We start from the raw sequence: 10,125 nt of genomic DNA on the forward strand, positions 1-10,125 counted from the left end.
CTCTGAAGGCTTCGTTAATGTGTGTGTACTAACGTTCTTTCCACCACTCTCTCTCTCTCTCTGTAGGTACCAGTTGTTCACTGAGAGGTTGTCTAAGTTGGAGGAGGCTGAGGGGAGTTTTGATGACTTCACCAGGAGTTACATGTCCTATGGTGTCCAGAGACAGGCTAATAACAGCCTGATGTTCAGAGAGTGGGCTCCGGGAGCTCAGGCCTTGTTCCTCACTGGGGACTTCAGTAAGCACACACACCGGAGGACGAGAACACACACACGCGGTCGGACGAGAACACACACACACTCGGGCGGACGAGAACACACACACACACAGGAAGACGAGAACACACACACACAGTCGGACGAGAACACACACACACTCGGGCGGACGAGAACACACACACACACACACACACAGTCGGACGAGAACACACACACACTCGGGCGGACGAGAACACACACACACACACTCGGGCGGACGAGAACACACACACACACACACTCGGGCGGACGAGAACACACACACACACACTCGGGCGGACGAGAACACACACACACACACACACTCGGGCGGACGAGAACAACACACACACACACACACTCGGGCGGACGAGAACACACACACACACACACACGGGCGGACGAGAACACACACATACACTTTCCTTATCGCTAGCGCAGGCATGCGTACATATACACACCCTGACCGGACAGTTTCTTAGGTACATCAGGAAAGTGAAGGTCCCTTGATACCAGCTGAGCAACGATTGAACGCCACAGCGTATTGTTGTTGACCAAACCCAGTGTCTTTGGGACGAGATGGACGGTGTTGTTGACCAAACCCAGTGTCTTTGGGACGAGATGGACGGTGTTGTTGACCGAACCCAGTGTCTTTGGGACGAGATGGAAGGTGGTGTTGACCAAACCCAGTATCTTTGGGACGAGATGGAAGGTGGTGTTGACCAAACCCAGTATCTTTGGGACGAGATGGACGGTGTTGTTGACCAAACCCAGTATCTTTGGGACGAGATGGACGGTGTTGTTGACCAAACCCAGTATCTCTGGGACGAGATGGACGGTGTTGTTGACCAAACCCAGTATCTCTGGGACGAGATGGACGGTGTTGTTGACCAAACCCAGTATCTCTGGGACGAGATGGACGGTGTTGTTGACCAAACCCAGTATCTTTGGGACGAGATGGACGGTGTTGTTGACCAAACCCAGTATCTTTGGGACGAGATGGACGGTGTTGTTGACCAAACCCAGTATCTTTGGGACGAGATGGACGGTGTTGTTGACCAAACCCAGTATCTTTGGGACGAGATGGACGGTGTTGTTGACCAAACCCAGTATCTTTGGGACGAGATGGACGGTGTTGTTGACCAAACCCAGTATCTTTGGGACGAGATGGACGGTGTTGTTGACCAAACCCAGTATCTTTGGGACGAGATGGACGGTGTTGTTGACCAAACCCAGTATCTTTGGGACGAGATGGACGGTGTTGTTGACCGAACCCAGTGTCTTTGGGACGAGATGGAAGGTGGTGTTGACCAAACCCAGTATCTCTGGGACGAGAGGGAAGGTGTTGTTGACCAAACCCAGTATCTTTGGGACGAGAGGGAAGGTGTTGTTGACCAAACCCAGTATCTTTGGGACGAGAGGGAAGGTGTTGTTGTCCAAACCCAGTATCTTTGGGACGAGAGGGAAGGTGTTGTTGACCAAACCCAGTATCTTTGGGACGAGATGGAAGGTGTTGTTGACCAAACCCAGTATCTTTGGGACGAGATGGAAGGTGTTGTTGACCAAACCCAGTATCTTTGGGACGAGAGGGAAGGTGTTGTTGACCAAACCCAGTATCTTTGGGACGAGAGGGAAGGTGTTCGCAGTCCAAACCCAGTGTCTTTGGGACGAGATGGACGGTGTTGGCAGTCCAAACCCAGTGTCTTGGGGAAGGAGAGGGAAGGTGGTGTTGACCAAACCCAGTATCTTTGGGACGAGATGGACGGTGTTGTTGACCAAACCCAGTATCTTTGGGACGAGATGGACGGTGTTGTTGACCAAACCCAGTATCTTTGGGACGAGATGGACGGTGTTGGCAGACCAAACCCAGTATCTTTGGGTCGAGAGGGAAGGTGTTGTTGTCCAAACCCAGTATCTTTGGGACGAGAGGGAAGGTGTTGTTGACCAAACCCAGTATCTTTGGGACGAGAGGGAAGGTGTTGTTGTCCAAACCCAGTATCTTTGGGACGAGATGGACGGTGTTGGCAGTCCAAACCCAGTATCTTTGGGACGAGATGGAAGGTGTTGTTGTCCAAACCCAGTATCTTTGGGACAAGATGGAAGGTGTTGTTGACCAAACCCAGTATCTTTGCGACGAGATGGAAGGTGTTGTTGTCCAAACCCAGTATCTTTGGGACGAGATGGAAGGTGTTGTTGTCCAAACCCAGTGTCTTTGGGACGAGAGGGAAGGTGTTGTTGTCCAAACCCAGTGTCTTTGGGACGAGAGGGAAGGTGTTGGCAGTCCAAACCCAGTATCTTTGGGACGAGAGGAAGGTGTTGGCAGTCCAAACCCAGTGTCTTTGGGACGAGAGGGAAGGTGATGTTGACCAAACCCAGTATCTTTGGGACGAGAGGGAAGGTGTAGGCAGTCCAATCCCAGTGTCTTTGGGACGAGAGGGAAGGTGTTGTTGACCGAACCCAATGTCTTTGGGACGAAGAGGGAAGGTGTTGGCAGTCCAAACCCAGTGTCTTTGGGACGAGATGGAAGGTGTTGTTGACCAAACCCAGTATCTTTGGGACGAGATGGATGGTGTTGGCATTCCAAACCCAGTATCTTTGGAATGAGATGGAAGGTGTTGTTGGCAGTCCAAACCCAGTATCTTTGGGGCGAGATGGACGGTGTTGTTGACCAAACCCAGTGTCTTTGGGGCGAGATGGAAGGTGGTGTTGACCAAACCCAGTATCTCTGGGACGAGAGGGAAGGTGGTGTTGACCAAACCCAGTGTCTTTGGGACGAGATGGACTGTGTTGTTGACCGAACCCAGTGTCTTTGGGACGAGATGTAAGGTGGTGTTGACCAAACCCAGTATCTCTGGGACGAGATGGAAGGTGTTGTTGACCAAACCCAGTATCTTTGGGACGAGATGGAAGGTGTTGTTGTCCAAACCCAGTATCTTTGGGACGAGAGGGAAGGTGTTGGCAGTCCAATCCCAGTATCTTTGGGACGAGATGGAAGGTGTTGTTTTCCAAACCCAGTATCTTTGGGACGAGAGGGAAGGTGTTCGCAGTCCAAACCAAGTATCTTTGGGACGAGATGGAAGGTGTTCGCAGTCCAAACCCAGTATCTTTGGGACGAGAGGGAAGGTGTTGGCAGTCCAAACCCAGTATCTTTGGGACGAGAGGAAGGTGTTCGCAGTCCAAACCCAGTGTCTTTGGGACGAGAGGAAGGTGTTGGCAGTCCAAACCCAGTATCTTTGGGGCGAGATGGAAGGTGTTGGCAGTCCAAACCCAGTATCTTTGGGACGAGATGGAAGGTGTTGTTGACCAAACCCAGTGTCTTTTTGGACGAGATGGACGGTGTTGTTGACCAAACCCAGTATCTTTGGGGCGAGATGGACGGTGTTGGCAGTCCAAACCCAGTATCTTTGGGACGAGAGGAAAGGTGTTGGCAGTCCAAACCCAGTATCCTTGGGACGAGAGGGAAGGTGTTGTTGTCCAAACCCAGTATCTTTGGGACAAGATGGAAGGTGTTGTTGACCAAACCCAGTATCTTTGGGGCGAGATGGACGGTGTTGTTGACCGAACCCAGTGTCTTTGGGACGAGATGGAAGGTGGTGTTGACCAAACCCAGTATCTCTGGGACGAGAGGAAGGTGTTGTTGACCAAACCCAGTATCTTTGGGACGAGATGGACAGTGTTGTTGACCAAACCCAGTATCTCTGGGACGAGATGGACGGTGTTGTTGACCAAACCCAGTATCTCTGGGACGAGATGGACGGTGTTGTTGACCAAACCCAGTATCTCTGGGACGAGATGGACGGTGTTGTTGACCAAACCCAGTATCTCTGGGACGAGATGGACGGTGTTGTTGACCAAACCCAGTATCTTTGGGGCGAGATGGACGGTGTTGTTGACCAAACCCAGTATCTCTGGGGCGAGATGGACGGTGTTGTTGACCAAACCCAGTATCTTTGGGGCGAGATGGACGGTGTTGTTGACCAAACCCAGTATCTCTGGGACGAGATGGACGGTGTTGTTGACCAAACCCAGTATCTTTGGGGCGAGATGGGCGGTGTTGTTGACCAAACCCAGTATCTTTGGGACGAGATGGACGGTGTTGTTGACCAAACCCAGTATCTCTGGGACGAGATGGACGGTGTTGTTGACCAAACCCAGTATCTTTGGGACGAGATGGACGGTGTTGTTGACCGAACCCAGTGTCTTTGGGACGAGATGGAAGGTGGTGCTGACCAAACCCAGTATCTCTGGACGAGAGGGAAGGTGTTGTTGACCAAACCCAGTATCTTTGGGACGAGAGGGAAGGTGTTGTTGACCAAACCCAGTATCTTGGGACGAGATGGAAGGTGTTGTTGTCCAAACCCAGTATCTTTGGGGACGAGAGGGAAGGTGTTGTTGACCAAACCCAGTATCTGGGGCAGCTGGAAGGTGTTGTTGTCCAAACCCAGTATCTCTGGGACGAGAGAGGGAAAGGTGTTGTTGACCAAACCCAGTATCTTTGGGACGAGAGGAAAGGTGTTGTTGACCAAACCCAGTATCTTTGGGACGAGATGGAAGGTATTTGCAGTCCAAACCCAGTGTCTTTGGGACGAGAGGGAAGGTGTTCGCAGTCCAAACCCATTGTCTTTGCGGCAGAGATGGACGGTGGTGTTGACCAAACCCAGTATCTTTGGGACGAGAGGGAAGGTGTTGGCAGTCCAATCCCAGTATCTTTGGGACGAGATGGAAGGTGTTGTTGACCAAAACCCAGTATCTTTGGGACGAGATGGACGGGTGTTGGCAGTCCAAACCCAGTATCTTTGGGTCGCAGAGGGAAAGGTTGTTGTCCAAACCCAGTATCTTTTGGACGAGAGGGAAGGTGTTGTTGTCCAAACCCAGTATCCTTGGGACGAGAGGAAGGTGTTGTTGTCCAAACCCAGTATCTTTGGGACGAGATGGACGGTGTTGGCAGTCCAAACCCAGTATCTTTGGGGACGAGATGGAAGGTGTTGTTGTCCAAACCCAGTATCTTTGGGGATGGAAGGTGTTGTTGACCAAACCCAGTATCTTTGCGACGAGATGGAAGGTGTTGTTGTCCAAACCCAGTATCTTTGGGACGAGATGGAAGGGTGTTGTCCAAACCCAGTGTCTTTGGGACGAGAGGGAAGTGTGTTGTCCAAACCCAGTGTCTTTGGGACGAGAGGAAGGTGTTGGCAGTCCAAACCCAGTATCTTTGGGACGAGAGGGAAGGTGTTGGCAGTCCAAACCCAGTGTCTTTGGGACGAGAGGAAGGTGATGCTGACCAAACCCAGTATCTTTGGGACGAGAGGGAAGGTGTAGGCAGTCCAATCCCAGTGTCTTTGGGACGAGAGGGAAGGTGTTGGACCGAACCCAATGTCTTTGGGACGAGAGGGAAAGGTGTTGGCAGTCCAAACCCAGTGTCTTTGGGACGAGATGGAAGGTGTTATTTGACCAAACCCAGTATCTTTGGGACGAGATGGATGGTGTTGGCATTCCAAACCCAGTATCTTTGGAATGAGATGGAAGGTGTTGTTGGCAGTCCAAACCCAGTATCTTTGGGACGAGATGGACGGTGTTGTTATTAAACCCAGTGTCTTTGGGACGAGATGGAAAGGTGGTGTTGACCAAAACCCAGTATCTCTGGGACGAGAGGGAAGAGTGGTGTTGACCAAACCCAGTATCTTTGGGGTCGAGATGGACTGTGTTGTTGACCGAACCCAGTGTCTTTGGGACGAGATGTAAGGTGGTGCTGACCAAACCCAGTATCTCTGGGACGAGATGGAAGGTGCAAGGACCAAACCCAGTATCTTTGGGACGAGAGGGAAGGTGTTGTTGACCAAACCCAGTATCTTTGGGACAAGATGGAAGGTGTTGTTGTCAAACCCAGTATCCTTGGGACGAGAGGAAAGGTGTTGGCAGTCCAATCCCAGTATCTTTGGGACGAGATGGAAGGTGTTGTTGACCAAACCCAGTATCTTTGGGACGAGAGGAAGGTGTTCTAGTCCAAAACCAAGTATCTTTGGGACGAGATGGAAGGTGTTCGCAGTCCAAACCCAGTATCTTTGGGACGAGAGGGAAGGTGTTGGCAGTCCAAACCCAGTATCTTTGGGACGAGAAAGAGGGAAGGTGTTCGCAGTCCAAACCCAGTGTCTTTGGGACGAGAGGAAAGGTATTGCAGTCCAAACCCAGTATCTTTGGGACGAGATGGAAGAGTGTTGGCAGTCCAAACCCAGTATCTTTGGGACGAGATGGAAGGTGTTATTGACCAAACCCAGTGTCTTTTGGACGAGATGGACGGTGTTGTTGACCAAACCCAGTATCTTTGGGACGAGATGGACGGTGTTGGCAGTCCAAACCCAGTATCTTTGGGACGAGAGGAAGGTGTTGCTGTCCAAACCCAGTATCCTTGGGACGAGAGGGGAAGGTGTTGTTGTCCAAACCCAGTATCTTTGGGACAAGATGGAAGGTATTTGCTGACCAAACCCAGTATCTTGGGACGAGATGGACTGTGTTGTTGACCGAACCCAGTGTCTTTGGGACGAGATGTAAGGTGGTGTTGACCAAACCCAGTATCTCTGGGACGAGATGAAGGTGTTGTTGTCCAAACCCATGATCTTTGGGACAAGATGGAAGGTGTTGTTGACCAAAACCCAGTATCTTTGGGACGAGATGGAAGGTGTTGTTGTCCAAACCCAGTATCTTTGGGACGAGATGGAAGGTGTTGACCAAACCCAGTGTCTTTGGGACGAGAGGGAAGGTGTTGTTGTCCAAACCCAGTATCTCTGGGACGAGATGGGAAGGTGTTGGCAGTCCAAACCCAGTATCTTTGGGACGAGAGGAAGGTGTTGCAGTCCAAACCCAGTGTCTTTTGGGACGAGATGGGAAGGTGTTGTTGACCAAACCCAGTATCTTTGGGACGAGAGGGAAGGTGTAGGCAGTCCAATCCCAGTATCTTTGGACGAGAGGTGTTGTTGGAACCCAATGTCTTTGGGACAGTGTTGAGTCCAAACCCAGTGTCTTTGGGGCAGAGGGACGGTGTTGTTGACCAAACCCGGTATCTTTGGACGAGATGGACGGGTGTTGTTGACCAAACACAGTATCTTTGGGACGAGATGGATGGTGTTGGCAGTCCAAACCCAGTATCTTGGGATGAGATGGAAGGTGCTGTTGGCAGTCCAAACCCAGTATCTTTGGGACGAGATGGACGGTGTTATTGACCAAACCCAGTGTCTTTGGGACGAGATGGAAGGTGGTGTTGACCAAACCCAGTATCTTTGGGACGAGAGAAAGGTGGGTATTGACCAAACCCAGTATCTTTGGGACGAGATGGACTGTGTTGTTACCGAACCCAGTGTCTTTGGGACGAGATGTAAGGTGGTGTTGACTCAAACCCAGTATCTCTGGGACGAGATGGAAAGGTGTTGCTGACCAAACCCAGTATCTCTGGGACGCAGAGGGAAGGTGTTGTTGACAAACCCAGTATCTTTGGGACAAGATGGAAGGTGTTGTTGTCCAAACCAAGCAATATCTTTGGGACGAGAGGGAAGGTGTTGGCAGTCCAATCCCAGTATCTTGGGACGAGATGGAAGGTGTTGTTGTCCAAAACCCAGTATCTTTTGGGACGAGAGGGAAGGTGTTCGCAGTCCAAACCAAGTATCTTTGGGACAAGATGGAAGGTGTTCTAGTCCAAACCCAGTGTCTGGGACGAGAGGGAAGGTGTTGGCAGTCCAAACCCAGTATCTTTGGGGCGAGATGAGGAAGGTGTTGGCAGTCCAAACCCAGTATCTTTGGGACGAGAGGGAAAGGTGTTGCAGTCCAAACCCAGTATCTTTGGGACGAGAGGGGAAGGTGTTGGCAGTCCAAACCCAGTATCCTTGGGGCGAGAGGAAAGGTGTTCCAGTCCAAACCCAGTATCTTTGGGACGAGAGGGGTGTTACAGTCCAAACCCAGTATCTTTGGGACGAGATGGAAAGGTGTTCTTGTCCAAACCCAGTATCTTTGGGACCAGATGGAAGGTGTTGTTGTCCAAACCCAGTATCTTTGGGACGAGATGGAAGGTGCTGGCAGTCCAAACCCAGTATCTTTGGGACGAGATGGAAGGTGTTGTTGACCAAACCCAGTGTCTTTTTTGACGAGATGGACTGTGTTGTTGGACCAAACCCAGTATCTTTGGGACGAGATGGAAGGTGTTGGCAGTCCAAACCCAGTATCTTTGGGACGAGATGGAAGGTGTTGTTGACCGAACCCAATGTCTTTTGGGACGAGATGGACGGTGGTTGTTGACCAAACCCAGTATTTTTGGGACGAGAGGGGAAGGTGGTTGACCAAACCTAGTGTCTTTGGGACGAGAGGGAAGGTGGTGTTGACCAACCCAGTGTCTTTGGGACGAGATGGAAGGTGGTGTTGACCAAACCCAGTATCTTTGGGACGAGAGGGAAGGTGGTGTTGACCAAACCCAGTATCTTTGGGACGAAAGGGAAGGTGGTGTTGACCGAACCCAGTGTCTTTGGGATGAGAGGGAAGGTGGTGTTGACCAAACCCAGTGTCTTTGGGATGAGATGGAAGGTGTTGTTGACCAAACCCAGTATCTCTGGGACGAGATGGAAGGTGTTGTTGACCAAACCCAGTATCTTTGGGACGAGATGGAAGGTGTTGTTGACCAAACCCAGTATCATTGGGACGAGATGGAAGGTGTTGTTGTCCAAACCCAGTATCTTTGGGACGAGAGGGAAGGTTTTGGCAGTCCAATCCCAGTATCTTTGGGACGAGATGGAAGGTGTTGTTGACCAAACCCAGTATCTTTGGGACGAGGTGGAAGGTGTTGTTGTCCAAACCCTGTATCTTTGGGGCGAGAGGGAAGGTTTTGGCAGTCCAATCCCAATATCTTTGGGACGAGAGGGAAGGTGTTCGCAGTTCAAACCAAGTATCTTTGGGACGAGATGGAAGGTGTTCGTAGTCCAAACCCAGTGTCTTTGGGACGAGATGGAAGGTGTTCGCAGTCCAAACTAAGTGTCTTTGGGATGAGATGGACAGTGTTGTTGACCAAACCCAGTATCTTTGGGACGAGATGGACGGTGTTGTTGTCCAAACCCAGTGTCTTTGGGACGAGATGGAAGGTGTTGTTGACCAAACCCAGTGTCTTTGGGACGAGATGGAAGGTGTTGTTGTCCAAACCCAGTGTCTTTGGGACGAGATGGAAGGTGTTGTTGTCCAAACCCAGTGTCTTTGGGACGAGATGGAAGGTGTTGTTGACCAAACCCAGTGTCTTTGGGACAAGATGGAAGGTGTTGGCAGTCCAAACCCAGTATCTTTGGGACGAGATGGAAGGTGTTGGCAGTCCAAACCCAGTATCTTTGGGACGAGATGGACGGTGTTGTTGACCAAACCCAGTGTCTTTGGGACAAGATGGAAGGTGTTCTCAGTCCAAACCCAGTGTCTTTGGGACGAGAGGGAAGGTGTTGTTGTCCAAACCCAGTATCTTTGGGACGAGAGGGAAGGTGTTGTTGACCAAACCCAGTGTCTTTGGGACGAGAGGGAAGGTGTTGTTGACCAAACCCAGTGTCTTTGGGACGAGAGGGAAGGTGTTGTTGTCCAAACCCAGTATCTTTGGGACGAGATGGACGGTGATGCCATCGCGTCAGAATGGACTAACATCTCCGTGGAACATTTCCGACATCCAAAGAATTCAGGCTGTTCTGGAGGCAAAGGGGGGTCCGACCCAGTACTAGATGGGTGTACCTAATAAACTGGCCAGTGTGGGGGGGCACCTGCTCTTTCCTTGACATACAGTAGACCAGGTGAATCCAGGTGAAAGCTATGATCCCGTATCGATGTCACAGGTTAAATCCACTTCAAATGTGTAGATAAAGGGAGGAGACAGGTTAAATCCACTTC

General features: G+C 51.0%; 1 long non-coding RNA gene across 2 annotated transcripts; it reads left to right on the plus strand.

The window, feature by feature from the left end:
- The first annotated feature begins 1,166 nt into the window (after positions 1 to 1,166).
- LOC127922327 (uncharacterized) lies at positions 1,167 to 3,164 on the plus strand. Of its 2 annotated transcripts, none has more exons than XR_008111000.1 (3): positions 1,167 to 1,744; positions 2,127 to 2,168; positions 3,103 to 3,164. It is a non-coding gene; the product is annotated as an uncharacterized LOC127922327 (long non-coding RNA). The 2 variants fall into 2 exon arrangements; XR_008111001.1 differs by having other exon boundaries at positions 1,742 to 1,786.
- Positions 3,165 to 10,125: the final 6,961 nt, after the last annotated feature.

The sequence above is a fragment of the Oncorhynchus keta genome, unplaced genomic scaffold, assembly GCF_023373465.1.
Source record: "Oncorhynchus keta strain PuntledgeMale-10-30-2019 unplaced genomic scaffold, Oket_V2 Un_contig_25282_pilon_pilon, whole genome shotgun sequence".
Taxonomy (NCBI): Eukaryota; Metazoa; Chordata; class Actinopteri; order Salmoniformes; family Salmonidae; genus Oncorhynchus; species Oncorhynchus keta.